The 20,338-nt window shown below is 41.1% G+C and overlaps 1 long non-coding RNA gene across 2 annotated transcripts in view; it reads right to left on the reverse strand.

Moving 5' to 3' along the window:
- The window catches only part of LOC132343551 (uncharacterized), a 35,044-nt gene extending 15,269 nt beyond the window's left edge, over window positions 1-19,775 (reverse strand). The window contains exons 1-2 of one of the 2 annotated variants that reach the window (XR_009492438.1): window positions 7,316-19,775; window positions 4,869-4,959 (exon numbers count right to left, since the gene is read on the reverse strand). This is a non-coding gene — a long non-coding RNA (uncharacterized lncRNA). The remainder of the gene's footprint in view (window positions 1-4,868; window positions 4,960-7,315) is intronic. The other variant, XR_009492439.1, reaches the window with a different exon arrangement.
- Between the last annotated feature and the right edge of the window lie 563 nt (window positions 19,776-20,338).

Genomic DNA, 20,338 nt, shown 5'->3' on the forward strand with positions numbered 1-20,338 from the left:
ATTTGAACTTCCAGCATCAGTTGGGTCTACCCAATAGGAGGCTCCACAGGGAGATTTCAAAGGTGGGGAAAATGTTGGTGATTTTCATCTTCCCAATCCCCTCCTCGCCTAAATGCAACTGAATAGCGCGCACCTTTCTCCCCTGAGGCCACAGCACCCGTATCCTGCCCCCTCTTCCACAACTACTGCCTTTTCCAGATCCAGGAGCAGCAAAACCACTCATCTCTTCCGGCCTGGGGTGGTGAAGTCTCCTATGGCGTGAATTTCTGGGTGCTTCGCTCTCCCTTGTTGCTCCCTGGAAACTTCCCACACCTTTACAAATGGTTCCCTCATTAAATTCTTTCCAGTTCCACTTCTCATGACTCCTCCATTTCCTGGAGGGTCCCCAAGGATACAGCAAGCTTGCAAATGTTTGGTCATGCTTTTGATATTGGAATAGCTCACACTTTAGCAGTCTTGATCCTCCAGCTTTCAATTTCATTTTTGTGTGAAGCTTTTCCAAGACAACAACATAAAATTCCAATTAAACACATGTTTAGCCCTACTAGAGTCTAAAAGCAAGCACAATTAATCATTCCCAAGTAAGCCATACTTGGACTAAAGTAAGAGTGGACACTGTCAAGGGAAGAAAGATTATTATAAGCCTAAACTGTTAAATTATACTTTCATGACTGAACACAACTGTAATCCATATTATTATTTTAAATTACACTATAAAAAGCAGTCATTTATTGCCTTTCCAAAACCTAGTGATAATATATTACCAAATTATCAAGGGTACTTTATTAAAGCTCTTGAATTTGATTTATACTGCATGATGTAGCTTATCCTTGAGAAAAATCTACTAAAAGGTATACTTAGTCTTAAAGCTAGTGAAATAAAATCTCCCTCTAATCAGCCGCCGGAAAGCTTCCGCTTCAGTGCTTTGTTGATACTGGTGTCAGCAGGACCTTAAAAGCTTGAAGCTTTTTATGTTTGATCAAATACCAGCATTATGCTGAAGCATAAGTATTAATTCACAGAGTGAAGCTTCCAAAAACTTCTCCAGTTCTCCTTCATCCTTCCTCCACCCATCACAAAGGTCAAATCAAATAGGAGGTTGGGGTCAATACAGAGATGGACATTTTGTGAAAGTTCAATACACACAGAACCACTCTAGAACCCAAGGGAGAGAAGAGCTCCAAAATACACTTTTCTGAAAATGCCAATCACATCTAAGAAAAGAAAAAGTAACTGCTGCTTGGAAGTAAGACGATGACGTGGTTGTTATTCTCATCTTAAATGAGAAGTGGAGTGCCAGAGTTAGACTTTTCAGTTAGTGTTTGGAGGAGCTGGGATCATTGTCAGTCAGATCATAATGGTCCCTTCCCAAATAAAATCTCTCAACACAGAAATAGGAAGCCGCTAAAGTTCAAGAAAATAATCTTTTCTACAACTTTTACCCCACTTTGATTCTGGGCCTCCTAACAGAAAGCTTTCGTTATGCTGCCAGATTCCTCACCCCCAACAAATGCTCAAGGGAACAAACTGGATTTTTAAAGTGTGTCTTAGAAACAAACATACAGCAAAGTATCAACAATAAAACAATGTTCTCAGATGATCATTTTACAGAAGAGCCCAAGATGTATTTATATTGACATCAATTGACATTTATAGTTGCTATAAATGCTGATCTCAATAACTTTTACATGATCTCTTTTCCCTCTTATATACACAGACAAATGGAGAATTACTGTTCTCGCCACAGTAATTTGGACTCGAGGCAACCTGTAAGATGCTTACCGTCACTGTAACACTATTAAGGCATGGTATTTCTTACCAGATTATTTGATTTTTTTTTTTTTTTTTACTGATTGAATAGGCAAATAAGAGTTGGCACCATTATTTCTAGCAGGTACACAGGTAAGAGGAGCTGGGGAAATTAATTGCTGACATGGAAGCACACACATGCATTGAGAAAAAGGGGGGGAATTACCAGAAGGACCTTTGGGTTTGCTTGAAAATCATATGAGAGAGTTAAAGAAACATAAGCTGTGCATCTTCTATTGTCTGAGTCTTTATTGCCATAAATGTATTGGACAGTTCTGGGCACCACAGGTGTGATGTACATCAGATCAGATAGGAAATGGAATTTACCATGACATTATAACTTTAGTGTCATTCTTAATAAAATATAAAATTTAACTGAATTGGTCATATTAAGGTCCCAGGGAAGATTTTTCCTGTGATTGAAAGAGGAACATTGCCCAAAGCCATTCCTGCTGACTCCCCAAGTCAAAGAAATTTATTTTCCAAATTGATGACTTTCCTTGTCCACGGTTGCATGGCTTGAAATTTGGTGCCCAAAACATTCAGCCATGATTAGCTTCTCTCAGTTTAAAGGATCTGCCACCAAGTTAATTTTTATGGCACTTTGGAGACTATTTTAGTTGATACTTGACATTTTGTCCATCTCTTATCTTTGAATGCCTTTCCTGACAAGCTTACTTCCTAGCTTCCCTTGCAGCTCAACAGCAGGCATGTGACCTGGGCGCCACCAGTGAGATGTACACAATTGAGACTTCAATGCAAAAGCAAAAACCACTGCAGGTATGATAAAAGATGACCCTCAAAGATATCAGGTCCCAATACCTGGGACCTGTGAATGTTACCTTACAAGGTAAAGACTTCACAGATGTGGTTAAATTAAAGGTATTGAGACAGGGAGAGTAACCTGTATTATTCAGGTGGGCCACACACAACCTTGTGTATATCTTAAAAAAGGAGGGCAATGGCGAACAGTGTGGAGATTCCTTAAAAACCTGAAAATGGAACTGCCGTACAACCCAGCAATCCCACTGCTAGGCACACACACCAAGGAAACCAGAACTGAAAGAGATATGTGTACCCCAATGTTCATTGCTGCACTGTTTACCAGGACATGGAAGCAACCTAGATGTCCATCAGCCGACGAATGGATAGGACAATTGTGGTACATATACATATGGGATATTACTCAACTATTAAAAAGAACACATTTGAGTCAGTTCTAATGAGGAGGATGAAACTGGAGCCTATTATACAGAGTGAAGTAAATCAGAAAGAAAAACACCAATACAGTATACTAATGCATATATATGGAATTTAGAAAGATAGTAATGACGACCCTATATGCAAGACAGCAAAAGAGACACAGGTATAAAGAACAGACTTTTGGACTCTGTGGGAGAAGGCAAGGGTGGGATGATTTGAGAGAATAGCATTGAAACATGTATATTACCATATGTGAAACAGATGACCAGTCCAAGTTCAATGCATGAAACAGGGCACTCAAAGCCAGTGTAATGGGACAACCCAGAGGGATGGGATGGGGAGGGAGGCAGGAAGGGGGTTTGGGATGGGGGGACACATGTACACCCGTGGCTGATTCATGTCAATGTATGGTGAAAACCACCACAGTATTGTAAAGTAATTAACCTCCAATTAAAATAAATTATTTTTTTTAAAAAGGGTGAATAAGAAATTATACAAATGACCTTATTTACAAAACAGAAACAGACTCACAGACTTGGGGAAGGAACTCATGGGTGCCAGGGGAGAAGGATGCAGGGAAGGGATAGTTAGGGAGTTTGGGATCAACATGTACACACTGCTATATTTTAAATGGATAACCAACAAGGACCTACTGTATAACACAAGGAACTTTGCTCAAAGTTATGTGGCAGTCTGAATGGGAGGGGCATTTGGGGGAGAATGGATACGTGTATACGTATGGTTGTCCACTTGAAACTATCACAATATTGTTAATCAGTTATACTTCAATATAAAAATGATCTACTTTTAGAAATGGTGGCTCAGATGGTAAAGAAACTGCCTGCAATGCAAAAGCCCCAGGTTCGATCTCTGGGTCAGGAATATAAAAAGTTTTTTTTTTTTTTTTTTTTTAAAAAGGAGGGCAGAGGGAGACTTGACATTTACAAGGCAGAGACAACATGATGACAGAGCAGAGGGGTTTGAAGATCCTGACTTTGAAGACAAGAGCTACGCAGCCAAGCCAAGTAATACCAGATGCCATCAGAAGTTGGCAGGGTTTGTAAGGAATGTGTTCTCCCCTAGAGCCACCAGAAGGAGACAGCCCTGGCCACACCTTCCCTGATTTCCCACCAAGTCAGTGATACTGACTTTTGACTTCTGTCCTCCAGAATTGTAAGTGAATACTTAGACAGAGGAGGCTGGAGGCCTGCAGTCCATAATGTCACAAAGAGTAAGACACAACTGAAGTAACAACACAATAGCACACATTTTTTGTTTTGGGGCTTCCCACAGGCTCAGTGGTAAAGAATCCGCCTGCCAATATAGGAGACACAGGTTCAATTACTGGATTGGGAAGATCTCCTGGGGAAGGGAATAGCAGCCCACTCTAGTAATCTTGCCTGGAGAATTCCATGGACAGAGGAGCCTGGCAGGCTACAGTCCATGGGGTCACAAAGGGTCAGACACAACTAAGTATGCATGCATGTTTTTCTTTTAAGCCACTCAGTTTCTGAAAATTCATTACAAACTGGAAACTAATACAAACATGAAGAAGGAGGCCCTGCACAGAATCCACTGTACTAAGAGTGGTGGAAGACACACACAGCTGAAATGGCCAAAGTTCAGAACTACAGTCCAATACCCAGCGAGCTGCTGATTCTATGCCCAAAAAGTGTATCTGTGGAGTCCCCTGGTATAATTTATGCATTGCTTTTACTGTGTAGTTTCTGACCCTCTCAACAATTCTATGAGCTACCTAATATACTTTTAGAAATTACTTTTCTGCTTAAGCTAGAGTAACTTCAGTTTTTTGCATTTAAGGATCCTAGCCATCACAATAGTTAAATTAGCATTACCTTAAAAATGGTGGGTCATCCTCACCTATAGCAGATCATGTATGGAGTATCCTCTTCTTCCCATGTATTTATCTACCTGAAATCAATTAAACTAAGACATAGAGTAGAAAAGAAAAGGCAATATCAGAGGCATATTCAATTCAATTAAAATAATTAGAATGAGTTACTGTATTCAATCAAAATAACTATGTGCCAATCCTATCTTTGACAAGGTAAAATGGGTACTTTGAAGATTGTAGTGTAAATAAATAACACATAATTTCTGTCCTGGTATCTTGCCCCACAGTTCAGTGAAAGAACATGCTTCTCTCCAGGGCCTTGCTACTCAACTTGTGGCCCAGGCGCCTTTAGCATCAACGAAGAGTTTGTTAGAAATGCAGAACCCCACACCTTACCTGAGGCCTACTAAACCAGAATCTACATTCCAGTATGATGCCCAGGTGGTCCATACATCTATTAAAGGTTGAAAAGCATTTTACAAGGGGACAAGGAGGAGGACTTCATAGAGGAAGTGGCATTTGGTTTGACACTTAAGTTGATTCTTGGATTGAGCTGCACAGAGAAAGAGACTCCATGTAAAGAACACTCTAAGCAAATGCAGGACAGTGGGACAATATGGAACACAATTATGGGTCATAAAGCGTTTTTAAAAATCCTACGTATAGACTGCATGTGTGCTAAGTCGCTTCAGTCATGTGTGACTTTTTGTGACCCCATGGACTGTATGTAGCCTTCTAGGCTCCTCTGTCCTTGGGATTCTCCAGGCAAGAATACTGGAGTGGGTTGCCACGCCCTTCTCCAGGGGATCTTCTCAACCCAGGGATCAAACCAGCTTCTCTCCTGTCTCCTGCAGACTGGCAGGCAGGTTCTTTACCACCAGCACCACCTGGGAAGCCCACATATAGACTACTCAGTCATAAAAAAGAATGAAATAATGCCATTTGCAGCAACATGAATGGATCTAGAGATTACTATACCAAGTGAAATAAGTTAGAGAAGGACAAATATTACATAAAACACATATGTGGAATCTAAAATATGGTAAAAATGAACTTATTTATAAAACAGAGACAGGTTCATAGACATAGATAACAAACTTATAGTTACCAAAGGCGAAAGTGTGGGGGGAGAGATAAATTAGGAATTTGGGGTCAGCAGGGGCTTCCTTGATAGCTTAGTTGAAAATTCCTTGGTCCAGAAGATCCCCTGGAGAAGGAAATGGTAATCCACTCCAGTGTTCTGGCCTGGAGAATCCCATGGACAGAGAAGTCTAGTGGGCTGAAGTCCATGGGGTTAGTCCATGCGCAAAGAGTCGGATATGACTGAGCCACTAACACGTAGATACAAATTACTATGTATTATATAAAATATATAAATGACAAGGCCCAATGTATAGCACAGGGAGCTATAATAAATATCTCATAATAGACTGTAATGGAAAAGAATCTAAAATTTTTTTAATAAATAAAAATCCTACACATAATAGGATAAAGAATGGCGAAGTAGGTTAGGATCCATCTGTGGATGGCTTGAGAGTCAGGCTCTAGAGTTTTCACTTTAGACTGGAGCACAGAAGATGCACGAGGGGACTGTGTCCAGAATTTTGTTTCAGGATATTTAATCTGACCATATGTCAGATTGATTTAGAGGGACAACTAGAGGGAGGAGCTCAACAGGGAGCAAATGACAACTGTTCAGGCAATGACAAAGTAATGACAGTATGAGATAAAGAAAGGATTTGAGAGGTATCGGTCCAGGAAAGGCGTGGCTCAGGGTTTCCCTGGTGGTCCAGAAAAAAATAAAAAGAACTTGGTACTGTTGGGGATATTAGGGATGGCATAGAGAGAAAGATCCAAAGTCTGGGTGTTCATCAAGAAAAATGAATTTGAAGAAGTTGGTTTACTAGCAAGATGAGAACTGGTGAGTCTGAATTTTAGTCTTACTGGTTTGGGTGCATCCCAGGACAGGCCCTGGGTGTGCATATGGAAATATGCTATTAGATTAGAGCTCAGGTGGGAGGTGGCACTTGGAAAAAGATTTGGGAGAAACCAGCATAAAGGCGATAACCCATACCTGGGAAATAGGTGAGCTCGCCAGTGTTAAAAGAAAATTGTGGATGGTGGGGAAAAAAAAAACAAAAAACAGGCAAGGAATGAGCTGGGAGGAATACCTTCACTTAGGGGTCAGAAAGAGAAAGAAAAGTAATTGTACTAGCCAGAGATCTTGGGAGTAAACTACAGAACCCAACTCTGGCTCACCTAAGCAGAAACGTAACTTATCGACAGGATGTTAGCTTACAGAGAGAGAAAGGAGGGAAAACCAGGCCCACAAAACAATGCCCAAGTTAGGCCAGCAGCTGTGAGCTGGGACGAGGTTACGGGGCGGTTTGGTGAGGTCATAACGCTGCATGCCCGGCACGCTCCGCACAGACTTAGGGCTACCATCACCTGCAGAAAATATCTTGACTGTCCGGGGTAGGAGCCTCTGTCTGGCAGGGCCCAGGTCACATGCCCGCAGGCTAGCAGCCGGGATGGAGGAGGGGAGGACGAGGGGCGCGTAGGCGCTGGAATGGCAGCGGAAGAATCAGGTGTGCAGTGTCTCGGCAGCGGCGAGATCGCTGGTCACGTGATCACCAGACGCAAACAACCCCGGGAACCCAAAGAGGATGCGGGCTAACGGTTCCTGGCTCGGCCCATTGCGGTCACCGGCACCTTCAGGGGGAACTAGGCAGACTTAGAGAAAAAGAAGTGAGCAGCTGGAGAGGTGATAACAGGAAGGCTGTACACATAACTTGTTTTTTTTTTTTTTTCGTTTTTTTTGTTTTCTTTTTTAAGAGTGGGGTGGAAAGAAAGCCGAGAATGGTTATTTTACAACAAGGGACGTTTGAATTTATTTCAGGCCACTAGGCAGGCATCTCTAGCAGGTGATTGAAAATTCCATAAGAACAAAAGAAGTGAAATAAGATCCTAGAGGATGTGGGAGGGGGTGGGATAAAATAAAAGCAAGTGGTGGTGGAGGGAGGTGGCTGGAAAAGAGAAAGGAAATTGGGACAAGTAAGTCTTGGTATGGGTCTTTTAATTCGATGTAACTAATATTTCTGATATGCCTACCATAAGCAGGTACTCTGCTGGGAAGAGGGGGGTGGTGATTAACAAATCTTGATAAAGCAAGCCACTATTTCAATGAGCTGATAGTCCAGCCACATCAGATAGCCTCTCATGTTCCTTCAACCTTAAATATGCTACATACAACATTTTTAACTGAAAATATCAATAAAAGCAAGTTAGAATTTAATAAGGTCAAACAAGATATGAATTGCTGTAGGAGTTCAGGGCTGGAAGCAAACACTTGCAGCTGGGAAGGTTTCCAGGAGGAAGGTGGATTGTAAAGGATAAGTACACATCATGGGGACATGAGCATTTGGAGGGCTTGCCAGAGAAAACAAAAGATAGAAGCAAAAGCACAAACACAAAAATTGGATGTTAGAGTAGATATGCACCAGTTGTGGGACTTCCCAATATTTGAATCTCTTGTCTGAGGTTCCTCTGAATTATGAGGCAGAGCTGTCACTCTAAAACTTGAAAGGTCAGATCCTCAATTGCCCAGCCACCTCTAAGTCTAGGACAGAGGGGCATGGGTTAGATTCATCAATTAGGCATGCCCACCACTGATTGTAGCAGTGGCCATCACTGCACTGGCTCTGTGACATGATTTTATCCATAGTTTTCCATCCACTGCATAGATTCATTTTCAGAGTCTGGTTCTCCAGCCCGCCTAGCAATTCCACATGCTCTCTGAATTTACTCAATAAATTTCTTTTCTTATGTGCACTCCACAACTGGACCACTCAGAGATGTTCACGGAGTTATACAGAGAAGAGAAGAAGGAGGAAGGTGACAGAGGTGGCCAGAAGGATAAAAGGGGGGAATGAAAAGGAGGGAGACAGATCCAGCCAGTAATCAGTTCCCTAAGTGTTCTCCACCGAGTTGCCAGTCCAGGTTCGATGCACGACACTGGATGCTTGGGGCTAGTGCACTGGGACTACCCAGAGGGATGGTATGGGGAGGGAGGAGGGAGGAGGGTTCAGGATGGGGAACACATGTATACCTGTGGCGGATTCATTTTGATATTTGGCAAAACTAATACAATTATGTAAAGTTTAAAAATAAAATTAGGGAAAAAAAAAAATAAATAAATTTCTTTTCTTTTTAAATTGGCTGTATTTTCTCTACCTTACTTGCAACTGTGGAATCCGAACAGATAAGATAATCCTGACCAATACTGATGTGATCATGGAAAAGCTTATAATCCAGTTTAAATGTAGAATTGGGGAGAAATATGTCAGAAGAACAACCACCAAAAAAACCCTAAATACATCAAGTCAAAGGGGATTTAACACAGAAAGTTAAGAGAATCATTCAGTCTCTAGAAGGTCCAGGGAAAAGGTCAGGGAAAAGGTCAGAGCAAAGGTCAGAGAAGCCACTGTTGGAATTCAAGAAATTTAGAAATGTGTATATTGTAGAAACCACTACTGCAGATCTCAGCCCTCTGCAGCACCAAAGTAGGTGACTCTCAGGAGGAAGCCTGGAAATCTTGGCACATCTGCCCAGATGTCTGCCATCCACGGATGCTCATGCGCTTGTGCATACCTGCAGCTGGAGAACAATGGCTTCTCCTCTTCTTTGCAAATCTCAAACCAGTGTCTCTCATAGAAGATTCTAAATTGAAACTCCACTGGCAAGGGAATCTGAGAAGTGTAATTTACAAATTTCCAATCCTGCAATTAAGGAGAGCATTTGGAAGGATGGTCATTGAGGAGATAGGAGATAACTCTGCCCACTCTGAAAGCTCAGATGCTCTCTTCTCTCCTTCAGCTTCATCACTCTCCTGCTCCCTCTGCATCTGCTAAACCAATAACCTCATTAAAACTTCCAAGACTTTGATACCTTGATTTCATCCACTCTACCAGCTCCTTCCTCTTGAAATCTTTGATTCCTTTTTCTTCAACCACTGCCTCTCTAAACAGTGTAAAATCCCAACGTTGTACAAATCCAGCTGTCAGGTTCTTAGGTTCAAGCTTGCAGACATCATTGGGGGGAAAACTTTTATACCATGCAGACTGGTGTCATGAGTAGATTATAGCCTTTGACAAGTCCCAAGTGAGCTATAGCTCCAATTCCCTACAGTTACTGTTTAAAGCTTAATAATACTCCTATCAGGTCTGACTGCTACCCATCTGTTTCCCACCCCACACACACTCTAAGCAATGGTCTTATCTCCTAGTCTACAGAGAAAATAACATAAACTTGGTATTTCCTTGTGTTCTCTTCCTTCTTCTCACATAAAAGCTTCCATTATTATGGGCCCCTGTTTCCAGTTCCCACCACTTTCCTCCTCTTAGTAGGGGAGGCAACTAAGGTTCCTTCTCCTGCTCCAGATGGAATCCTCGGGGATTTTATCATTAGTTACTATCTGTCTTGCTTAGTTGCCTCAAATTCTCTCTTCCTGCCTCATTTCCTTCACCGTGCAAGAATGCTCAATTCTCACCCATCTTTAAAGAAGAAAGACCTTTTTTAACCATCAGATCAGATCAGATCAGTCTCTCAGTCATGTCCAACTCTTTGTGACCCCGTGAATCGCAGCATGCCAGGCCTCCCTGTCCATCACCAGCTCCCAGAGTTCACTCAGACTCACGTCCATCGAGTCAGTGATGCCATCCAGCCATCTCATCCTCTGTCGTCCCCTTCTCCTCCTGCCCCCAATCCCTCCCAGCATCAGAGTCTTTTCCAATGAGTCAACTCTTCGCATGAGGTGGCCAAAGTACTGGAGTTTCAGCTTTAGCATCATTCCTTCCAAAGAAATCCCAGGGCTGATCTCCTTCAGAATGGACTGGTTGGATCTCCTTGCAGTCCAAGGGACTCTCAAGAGTCTTCTCCAACACCACAGTTCAAAAGCATCAATTCTTCGGCGCTCAGCCTTCTTCACAGTCCAACTCTCATATCCATACATGACCACAGGAAAAACCATAGCCTGGACTAGACGAACCTTTGTTGGCAAAGTAATGTCTCTGCTTTTGAATATGCTATGTAGGTTGGTCATAACTTTCCTTCCAAGGAGTAAGTGTCTTTTAATTTCATGGCTGCCGTCAACATCTGCAGTGATTTTGGATTTTTAACCATATACTTAGCCATTTTTCATTCTTTCTGCTTTTGTCCATAGGCAAGATACCTAGCTACCTGAATAGTAGTTGTCTACACTCACTTTCTACCTCCACTAACCTCACACTGGAAGATATTATAGAATATTATTATTGGGTTCAGCTTCTGAGATGGTCAACAGAGTTCAAGCTTTGCTTGGACCAAGTACAAGTCATTTAAATTCTGAAAATCTCTGATTGTTACCTTAAATCAGGAGTAATCACAACTTCTCAGGGTTATATGAAAAGTGCTTAGTTAGCAGAGTCTGGCATGCAGTGGGTGCATTTTAAATACCACATGGCCTGCTTATTCCTTGAGCTTCCATGATCTGGCTGCCCCCTCTTCTAGTATTGACACTGCCCCCAGCAAGGACCCCGGTGACTGTGTTGTTAAAGGTGATAAACATTTTTCCATTTTTTAAAAGATAGCATTTTATTTAATTTCTTCAAGGTGTTCCACACTGTGTACCCCTCTGTCTTGATTAAAACCCAATCTCCAAAGTGGGACACACAAGATGAATCACTTGGGTGGGAAGAGAAAGCACTGCAACTTCCTTTGACTGTAAGATGCACCATTATTTTATATATTAGAAGGAAAAACACTGCCAATTAAATATGATATAGCATTCTTGTCATTTACAAGTTTAGTTAATATTTCTTACAAGAACTCATTTAGATTTATGTAAGCATACATTTATTTAGGGAACACAGATGGCTCAGTGGTAAGGAATCCACCTGCCAAATAGGAGACAGGGGTTTGATCCTTGGGTCAAGAAGATCCCCTGGAGAAGGAAATGGCAATCCACTCTAGAATTCTTGCCTGGGAAATCCCATGGACAGAGGAGCCTGGCAGGCTACAGTCCATGGGGTCACAAAGAGTCAGATACTACTTAGTGACTAAACAACAACAAAATACATTTATTTACATGTACAAATAATGGTGGTATGATTTACTGTGACTGAATTCATATATGTGTGGACACTGATGTCATTTCAGCTCCCTGGTGGACAGATGTTAAAATGGGGGAAATATGCATCTTTTGCTAAGTAAAATATATTTAGCTTATATCTAAAACTTAGAGAAATTAAGTTTTACTAATAGTTACTTATGGATTGAAAATGTTATATGTATATAATCCATAAGTAAACAGACATCTATGAAGATTGTTCAAAGAAAAACCTATTGATTGGATACACAATTTTAAAAGTTAAAAGACCACTGATTTAAACCATTTCCAACAAGTAATGTGTGTATTAGTCATTCAGTTCTGTCCGACTCTTTGTGACCCTCCATGGACTGTAGTCCGACAGCCTCCTCTGTCCATGGACTTCTCCAGGCAACAATACTGGAGTTGGTTGCCATTCTCTTCTCCAGGGGATCTTCCTGACTCAGGGATCGAACCCAGGTTTCCTGCACTGCAGGCAGATTATTTACCAACTGTTTATTATTATTTACTGATCTATTTCCTGGTGGCTCAGAGGGTAAAGCATCTGCCTGCAATGTGGAAGACCTGGGTTCAATCCCTGGGTTGGGAAGATCCCCTGGAGAAGGAAATGGCAACCCACTCCAGTATTCTTGCCTGGAGAATCCCATGGACGGAGGAGCCTGGTAGGCTATAGTCCATGGGGTCACAAAGAGTGGGACTGAGTAACTTCACTTTTCATTTTCTATTTACTAACTGAGCCACCAGGGAAGCCCAGGTTTTCTTTCTCCATCTTTTCCTCTGTCTTCTTGCCTCCTATCTCCTTTTCCTCTTTCCTTTCCCTTCCATGAAATTCTTCATTGTTTAGACAGTCTTATAATTTCATCTACTGCCTATATGCTGATGACTTTCAAATCTGTCTCCAACAGATAGATCCCTCCTGAGTTCCAGACTCAGTGAATTTCTCCACATCCATACCATGAATACTTCAAATTCACCAACTCTGAAAGTGAATTTGTTGTCCCCTTAAAATTTGCTCCTCCCCTTATCATAGCAAAGGGTACCATATTTTGAGTTGCCCACTTTAGAAGCTTGGAATTTATTCTTTCAACTCCCACTTTACACTTTCAGATATCATACCTTCCAAATGGCTCTCAATTCTGTCACCCGCTCTCCTTCTCCACTGTTACCCTCCTAATTTAGGCCCTGGCTACAACAGAAAATATGTTACATTAAAGGCCAATATTTCCATCCACAATGTAAAATTAAAATGAAAAAATAATTTGCATCATTAGTTTATCATGCTAGAGTTACTGAGGTAATCAAAATGGTCTGAAACAAAAACATCTGCTGCTAAAGGGTATGTGCCAGGACTCAACACAATATTGTTTTAAGCCGATAATTAACTGAGATGCTGAACTGATTTTTTCTATCCCATAATTTGGTGTCTAGTGACTTAAGTATCTGGCTGTTAGAGAAAATCCCATTATTATTTGGCAAGCGATTTTAGACTGGATTGATTAGCCATGAAATGAATGCAATGATTTGTACAGCTTAAATATGCACGTAATTGTTTAAATATGAGATGACATTGATAGCTTTCCAAATAGTGCTGATATTCTAATTAAGCTATTCACTAACATATATCAGTATAATCCTTATACATTACCATCCAATTTTTTCTTTATAGTTCCAGAATTTCCCACTTTTATCTTGACTAAATTCCTAAATTCTTCATTCTAACACCTTTCAGAGGAAAGCAATAGAATGGGAAAGACAAGAGATCTCCTCAATACCAAGGAAACAATTCATGCAAAGATGGGCACAATAACGGACAAAAACAGTATGAACCTAACAGAAGCAGAAGATATTAAGAAGAGGTGGCAAGAATACACAGAAGAACTATACAAAAAAGATCCTAATGACCCAGATAACCACGATGGTGTGATCACTCACCTATAACCAGACATCCTGGAGTGTGAAGTCAAGTGGGCCTTAGGAAGAATCACTATGAACAAAGTTAGTGGAGGTGATGGAATTACAGCTGAGCTAATTCAAATCCTAAAAGGTGATGCTGTGAAAGTGTTGCACTCAATATGCCAGCAAATTTGGAAAACTCAGCAGTGGCCACAGGGCTGAAAAAGGTCAGTTTTCATTCCAATTCCTAAAAGAAAGGCAATGCCAAAGAATGTTCAAACTACCACACAATTGGACTCATCTCACACACTAACAAAGAAATGCTCAAAATTCTCCAAGCTAGGCTTCAATAGTACATGAGTCAAGAACTTCCAGATGTTCAATCTGGATTTAGAAAAGGCAGAAGAACCAGAAATCAAATTGCCGACATCCACTGGATCATAGAAAAAGCAAGAGAATTCCAGAAAAACATCTGCTTCATTAACTACACTAAAGCCTTTGACCATGTGGGTCACAACAAATTGTAAAAAACTCTTAAAAGAGATGGGAATACCAGACCACCTCTGCAAAACCTGTATGCAGGTCAAGAAGCAACAGTTAGAACTGGACATGGAAAAATGGACTGGTTCCAAATTGGGAAAGGAGTACATCAGGTTGTATAATGTCACCTTGCTTATTTAACTTATATGCAGAGTACATCATGCAAAATGCCAGACTGGATAGAGCACAAGCTGGAATCAAGATTGCGGGGAGAACTATCAATAACCTCAGATATGCAGATGACATCACCTTTATGGCAAAAAGCGAAGAGGAACTAAATAGTCTTTTGATGAAAGTGAAAGAGGAGAGTGAAAAAGCTGGCTTAAAACTCAACATTCCAAAAACTAAGATCATGGTATCCGGTCCCATCACTTCATGGCAATTAGATGGGAAAACAATGGCAACAGTGACAGACTATTTTCTTGGGCTCCAAAATCACTGCAGAGTGATTGCAGCCATGAAATTGAAAGACACTTGCTCTTTGGAAGAAAAGCTATGACCAAAACCTAGACAGCATATTAAAAACCGGAGACATTACTTTGCTGACAAAGGTCCATCTAGTCAAAGTTATGGTTTCCAATAGTCATATATGGATGTGAGAGTTGGACCATAAACAAAGCTGAGCGCTAAAGAATTGATGCTTTTGAACTGTGGTGTTGGAGAAGACTCTTGAGAGTCCCTTGGACTGCAAGGAGATCCAACCAGTCCATCCTAAAGGAAATCAGTCCTGAATATTCATTGGAAGGATTGATGCTGAAGCTGAAATTCCAGTACTTTGGCCACCTGATGTGAAGAACTGACTCATTGGAAAAGACCCTGATGCTGCAAAAGATTGAAAGCTCAGCATGCTGCAGTCCATGTGGTTGCAAAGAGTCAGACAACACTGAGCGACTGAACTGAACTGAACACCTTTCATCAATGATGGACTGTGGTAAATATAAAATAAGCTACATTGATGGTTGCAGCTTTATTGCTAACTTTAGTCTCCTCTTTCAATATTTACAGTTTAAATGCAGACAAGTTTGGTTGGAAAGCACAAAACCCAAAACCACAGTATACAGTTTGAAGAGAAATGCAAAGAATTTCAATTGTACATGGACTTATAGACATTAAAATGTTTGTCTAGAAAAATTGGAAAATCTGATTGTACTATAAAATATCTCTCACCCTTTCAATGGTAGCTTATACTTTTCTATTTCCCTGAATGATTTCCCTTATCTCTCATCTCCTCTCTACTTCCATTGTTGCTGCCCAATTAACACTCTCCTGTCTCTTGTTGGACTTTCCTAACAGCTCTTTCAGTCTTACCAATTTTAAAGGTATCCACAGCTGCCAGAGTCATCTTGTCATCTTTTTAAAATCTAAACCTGGTTATATCTTTGTTGTTTTGTTGTTGTTATTTAGTCACTAAGTCGTGTCCAACTCTTTGGGACCCCATGGACTGTAGCCCACCAGGCTCCTCTGTCCATGGGATTCTCTAGGCAAGAATACTGGAGTAGGTTGTCATTTCCTTCTCCAAGGTATCTTCCCAACCCAGGGATTGAACCCATGTCTCCTGCATTACAGACGGATTCTTTACTGCTGAGCCAACAGGGAAGCACATCTTTGTTGGTTTTTTTGGTCAAAAAGTTTTAACGGTCTGCAGTACACAGAGGATAAAGTCCAAGTTCCTGAATGTTGCATACAGCACTTTTTCTTGATGTAGCTCCACCTTACCATCCAGCATCACATTTGGACATTTCTGTACCAATAGACCTTGCTCCACTCCTGGGTAACCACTCAGATGCTCTGCACTGTGTGCTGTCTTTATGACACTGCTTATACAAGTCTCACTACTAGAAAGCCCTTTACCCCTCTCCCACATGGCAACCTTTCTCAGCCCCCAGAGCCTCCTACTCTGAAAAATCTTCCACTACTGTCGAGCAAAATTAATTGCTCCCTCTTTTAAGCCAGGACCCTGGTGTTAATATGTCTACTGTTGCACTAGAAAGTGAAAGTGAAAACGAAGTCGCTCAGTCGTGTCCAACTCTTTGAGACCCCATGGACTGTAGCCTGCCAGGCTCCTCCATCCGTGGGATTTTCTAGGCAAGAGTACTGGAGTGGGCTGCCATTTCCTTCCACAGGGGATCTTCCCAACCTACGGATCGAACCAGGGTCTCCTGCGTTGCAGACAGATGCTTTACCATCTGAGCCACCAGGGAAGCCTGTTGCACTGAATCCTCATAAATTGTAACTGCTTCTTCACATGTCTCATTTTCCATTAGGCTCAGAGCCGCTTGAAGAGAAGGACTGTATCTTCTCTATTATTTTTATCTCCAATAGTAATGAGTAGCTAACAATAACAATAAATGTTAGTGATTACACACTAGGACTGCATCAGGTGCTAATCTGCCTCCCTCACTTAATTCTTACAATACCCCTATATGAAGTGGGTGATTTTATTAGCCCCATTTTATAGATAAGGAAAGTAAAGCAAAGCACAAAGTAGGTGCTCAATAATGTTAATGAATGTTGTCGCTTTTTAAAAAATTTAATGGAGTCATATCAGCAGTACTCCTGAGAGCTTCCAGAAGCTATCACAACTGAAAGTGGATATCTTGGTGCAGCAGGGTACATGCAGTGATCTGAGGCTGGCTGTTTGGTTCCGGAAGACCCAAATTATCTGCCATTCCTCAATTCAACTCCACATATAATAGGCTTCAAGAGTAATTGCATTGTTTTTTGTTTTTCTTTCACATGATATACTGACTTTGTAAATCGTTGTCCTTTTCCCTGATTTCATCTATACATAACCAACGTGAATCGTTGAAATCAATACTTCTTGTCAATTTTCTTAAAATGTCTAACAGAGATAAGGTTGCCAGACCTGGGAAGAAAAAAATGCCCACCTTAATACCAGTAAGTGAGCAGTTCTTATGCTAATTTTATCTGGTCTAAATCCTCTCTCCAGCTAGGCTCAAATTAAGATGGATTTGAGAGTTATCCTAGATTATAAGAAACTGTTGTTCTGTGAAACTAGCTTTATAATTCTTCAGCTACATCACTGCACATGAGCATATGAACTTAGATTGTTAACCAATATGGGTTGTTTCCAGAAAACATTTTCATTTTAACCACTCCAATTTGCTGAGCCCAAATGCATAATAAATGGGTGGGGCGGGGCAAGGGTGTTGGTAGGGGTTAGGTGACTGGGAGGAAGACCAGAGGCTGAGGTATTTGTAGTTCAAGGATTGGTGCCAAGTCACACAGTTTGTAGCAACTACCTACTGCCCACCATGAAGCTGGCCCTGCCAGTGAGGGAGAGAAGTGTTACAAAAACACCTTTTTTAGCCCCTAGACTAATTCATCAGAGATACCCACAACCCATATTAAAAATCACAGAAAAATAAGTTCACTAATAATCTATTGAGTTCTTCTAGGTGAAATCCACACCTCATGTGACATAGACAGATGAGGAAAAGGGAAAACACAAGCAGAATAATAAAGTAGTTGAACCCGAGGATTTGACCACCTGGTTCTTCTGTTGGGGGAATCATGCCTGTGATCTTTACTTTGTACTCAAGATACCTTTGTTATTACAAAAGGCAGTGATGGGGGAATTCCCTGGTGGCCCAGTGGTTAGGATTTAGCACTTTCACTGCAGAAGCCTGGGTTCAAGCCCTGGTTGGGGAACTGAGATCCCACAAGCCATGTAACATGACCAGATTTTTTAAAATTACTCGAATAAAAGAAAGCAGTGATAGAATAATAAAAGACCACTTCCCCAAGGGAATGAGTTCAGTGAGTAAAACCAGGATACATAGCCACATACAAAGAATTCTGTACACTTTTGCATCTATTCCTTTCAATTCTCTCTGCTTCTTCTTGCTCCTGGATCCTGCTGCCTCTTGAATTCTTGCAAACTCTCTGTGTTTTGTTATCCCCAGATCCCTAAGAGAGAGGATCTGATTGGTTCCACAAATCACAATAGTCCCTCCTGAGTAACCTCTCACACCAGGCCTATAGAATCTAACAGCAGACCATGTCTGTTCATTTATATTCCCACCCTAGTCTCAGCTCTCAGCCCATGACTGATGAGTATAGGAGTATAAATACCTCAGCTCCCTCAACCCTGATGGGATTGTCTGTAATGGGATCCTCATGTCTCCAAACCTCTCTACAGAATAGTTACCAAGTTACTTTCTGTGGGATTTTGCTTGACATCCCACCCTTGTTTGTCTTCCTTTCAACCTTGTCCCATGTCCCCATTGCTCTGGATTTTTCTGGGAAAAATTCCTATCTCAAGGGCCCTATGACAGCAAGACAAACTCTACATTCTATTTGAAGACTCTTTTCATCGGGGCACTTTCACAATTATCCCAGGGCCTGCTTTGGGGGAGCCAATCTCAGAAAAGGCATTTCATATTTTCCTCTTGGGAGTTTTCAACCTGCCCTTCTTAAGAGCCTACTTTATGGATTTTGGCTTACGTTCATAAGAAAAAGACATTTTACATTCTGCTAAGACATGTAGAGATTGGCTGTCTTTGAGGAAGAAGCTGATCTTTGATCTATTCAGCTGTGATCAGGGGTGCAGGGTCATGTAGAACAGACAGCATCATCATCTGTGCATACCCTTTATCAGGGGCTTGGCCGTAGGCTTTGGAAGCCTCTCTGAGATTAGAAGCAGAATCCCAGAGCTAGAAAGCTCCCTTGAGGACACTTTCATATTTATCTGGATAATGCCTCTTGGGCATAAGTATGGCAAGGTGATAACAAGTAAAGGCAATAAGTGTAAACTGTGTATGTCAAATTGAAGAAACCAAAGTGCTCTCAGTGGTGGAAATAGTATGGAAATGACAACGTGTCAATTGCAGTCATAAAGCAGTATTTTAAAATGTGAAAGACAAAGACTGAAGAAACAAACTTGGGAGTATAGTATCAAGAGGGAAAACACACCGACAGGTATGTGCAAGCACACACACGAGCACGCAAGCACACATACACCCACCCACATACACATCACCTCTTCTCACCAAGAGCAATTAGAGGTTGAACCACATTTAAGAACCTTAAATGAGAATGGTATCTCCTTAATTTTCCATTAACTCACTCACAGGGGAAGTCTGACCCCCCATGGGGAAGAAACTGATGACAGCTATTTACAAGGCAGCAAGGATACACCTTTATTTACGCTTGTATTCTGCTTTTAGTTTTTGAATTCTTAGGTATCTATCATTCATTTTGTAAATTGCATACAGCAACCTAGTAGGTGATTTGCAGATTAAATCATTTAACTGTAAGAATAATAAAATATTAAAAATTCTTTTATACTCAATAACTATTAATACTTATCCTAACTCATACACAGACATCACAATATAAAGTAACACTACAAAACAGCCATTAAATGAAAGAAATCACAAAACATACAAGGTGCTTTTGAAGGAAATGAGGAGAAACGTCCACAAACATTCCTCTACCCAAATTTGTTCGTGATGACCTCACATAGCACAACGGTCCAAACGCTACCCACAAAAGGGAGGGAAAAAAAAACAAATGAAGGTTTTAATTTTTATTCTTGAACTATTATTGTTTGTTGCCTGACAGGATTTTTTCTTTGTATTAAAAGGAATTGTGCCAGAGAGCAGGGAATAAAAGCCATTAAGACTTGGTACCTGCTCCTATGGGGATGGTGAGCATGGGCATAATCATAAAACAAAGGAAAACATGTTATGTATTCTCATTCCAGCTGATGAAATCAGGGTTGGCCTCAAGGAAGAGGTCTACATATTTGAACCAGACTTGAGAGAAGGATGTACTGTGCTAAGTCACTTCTGTCGTGTCCAACTCTTTGTGACCCTATGGACCATAGCCCACCAGGCTCCTCTGTCCATGGGATTCTCCTGGCAAGAATA

The sequence above is a fragment of the Bos taurus genome, chromosome 2 (genome assembly GCF_002263795.3).
Source record: "Bos taurus isolate L1 Dominette 01449 registration number 42190680 breed Hereford chromosome 2, ARS-UCD2.0, whole genome shotgun sequence".
In the NCBI taxonomy this organism is placed as follows: Eukaryota; Metazoa; Chordata; class Mammalia; order Artiodactyla; family Bovidae; genus Bos; species Bos taurus.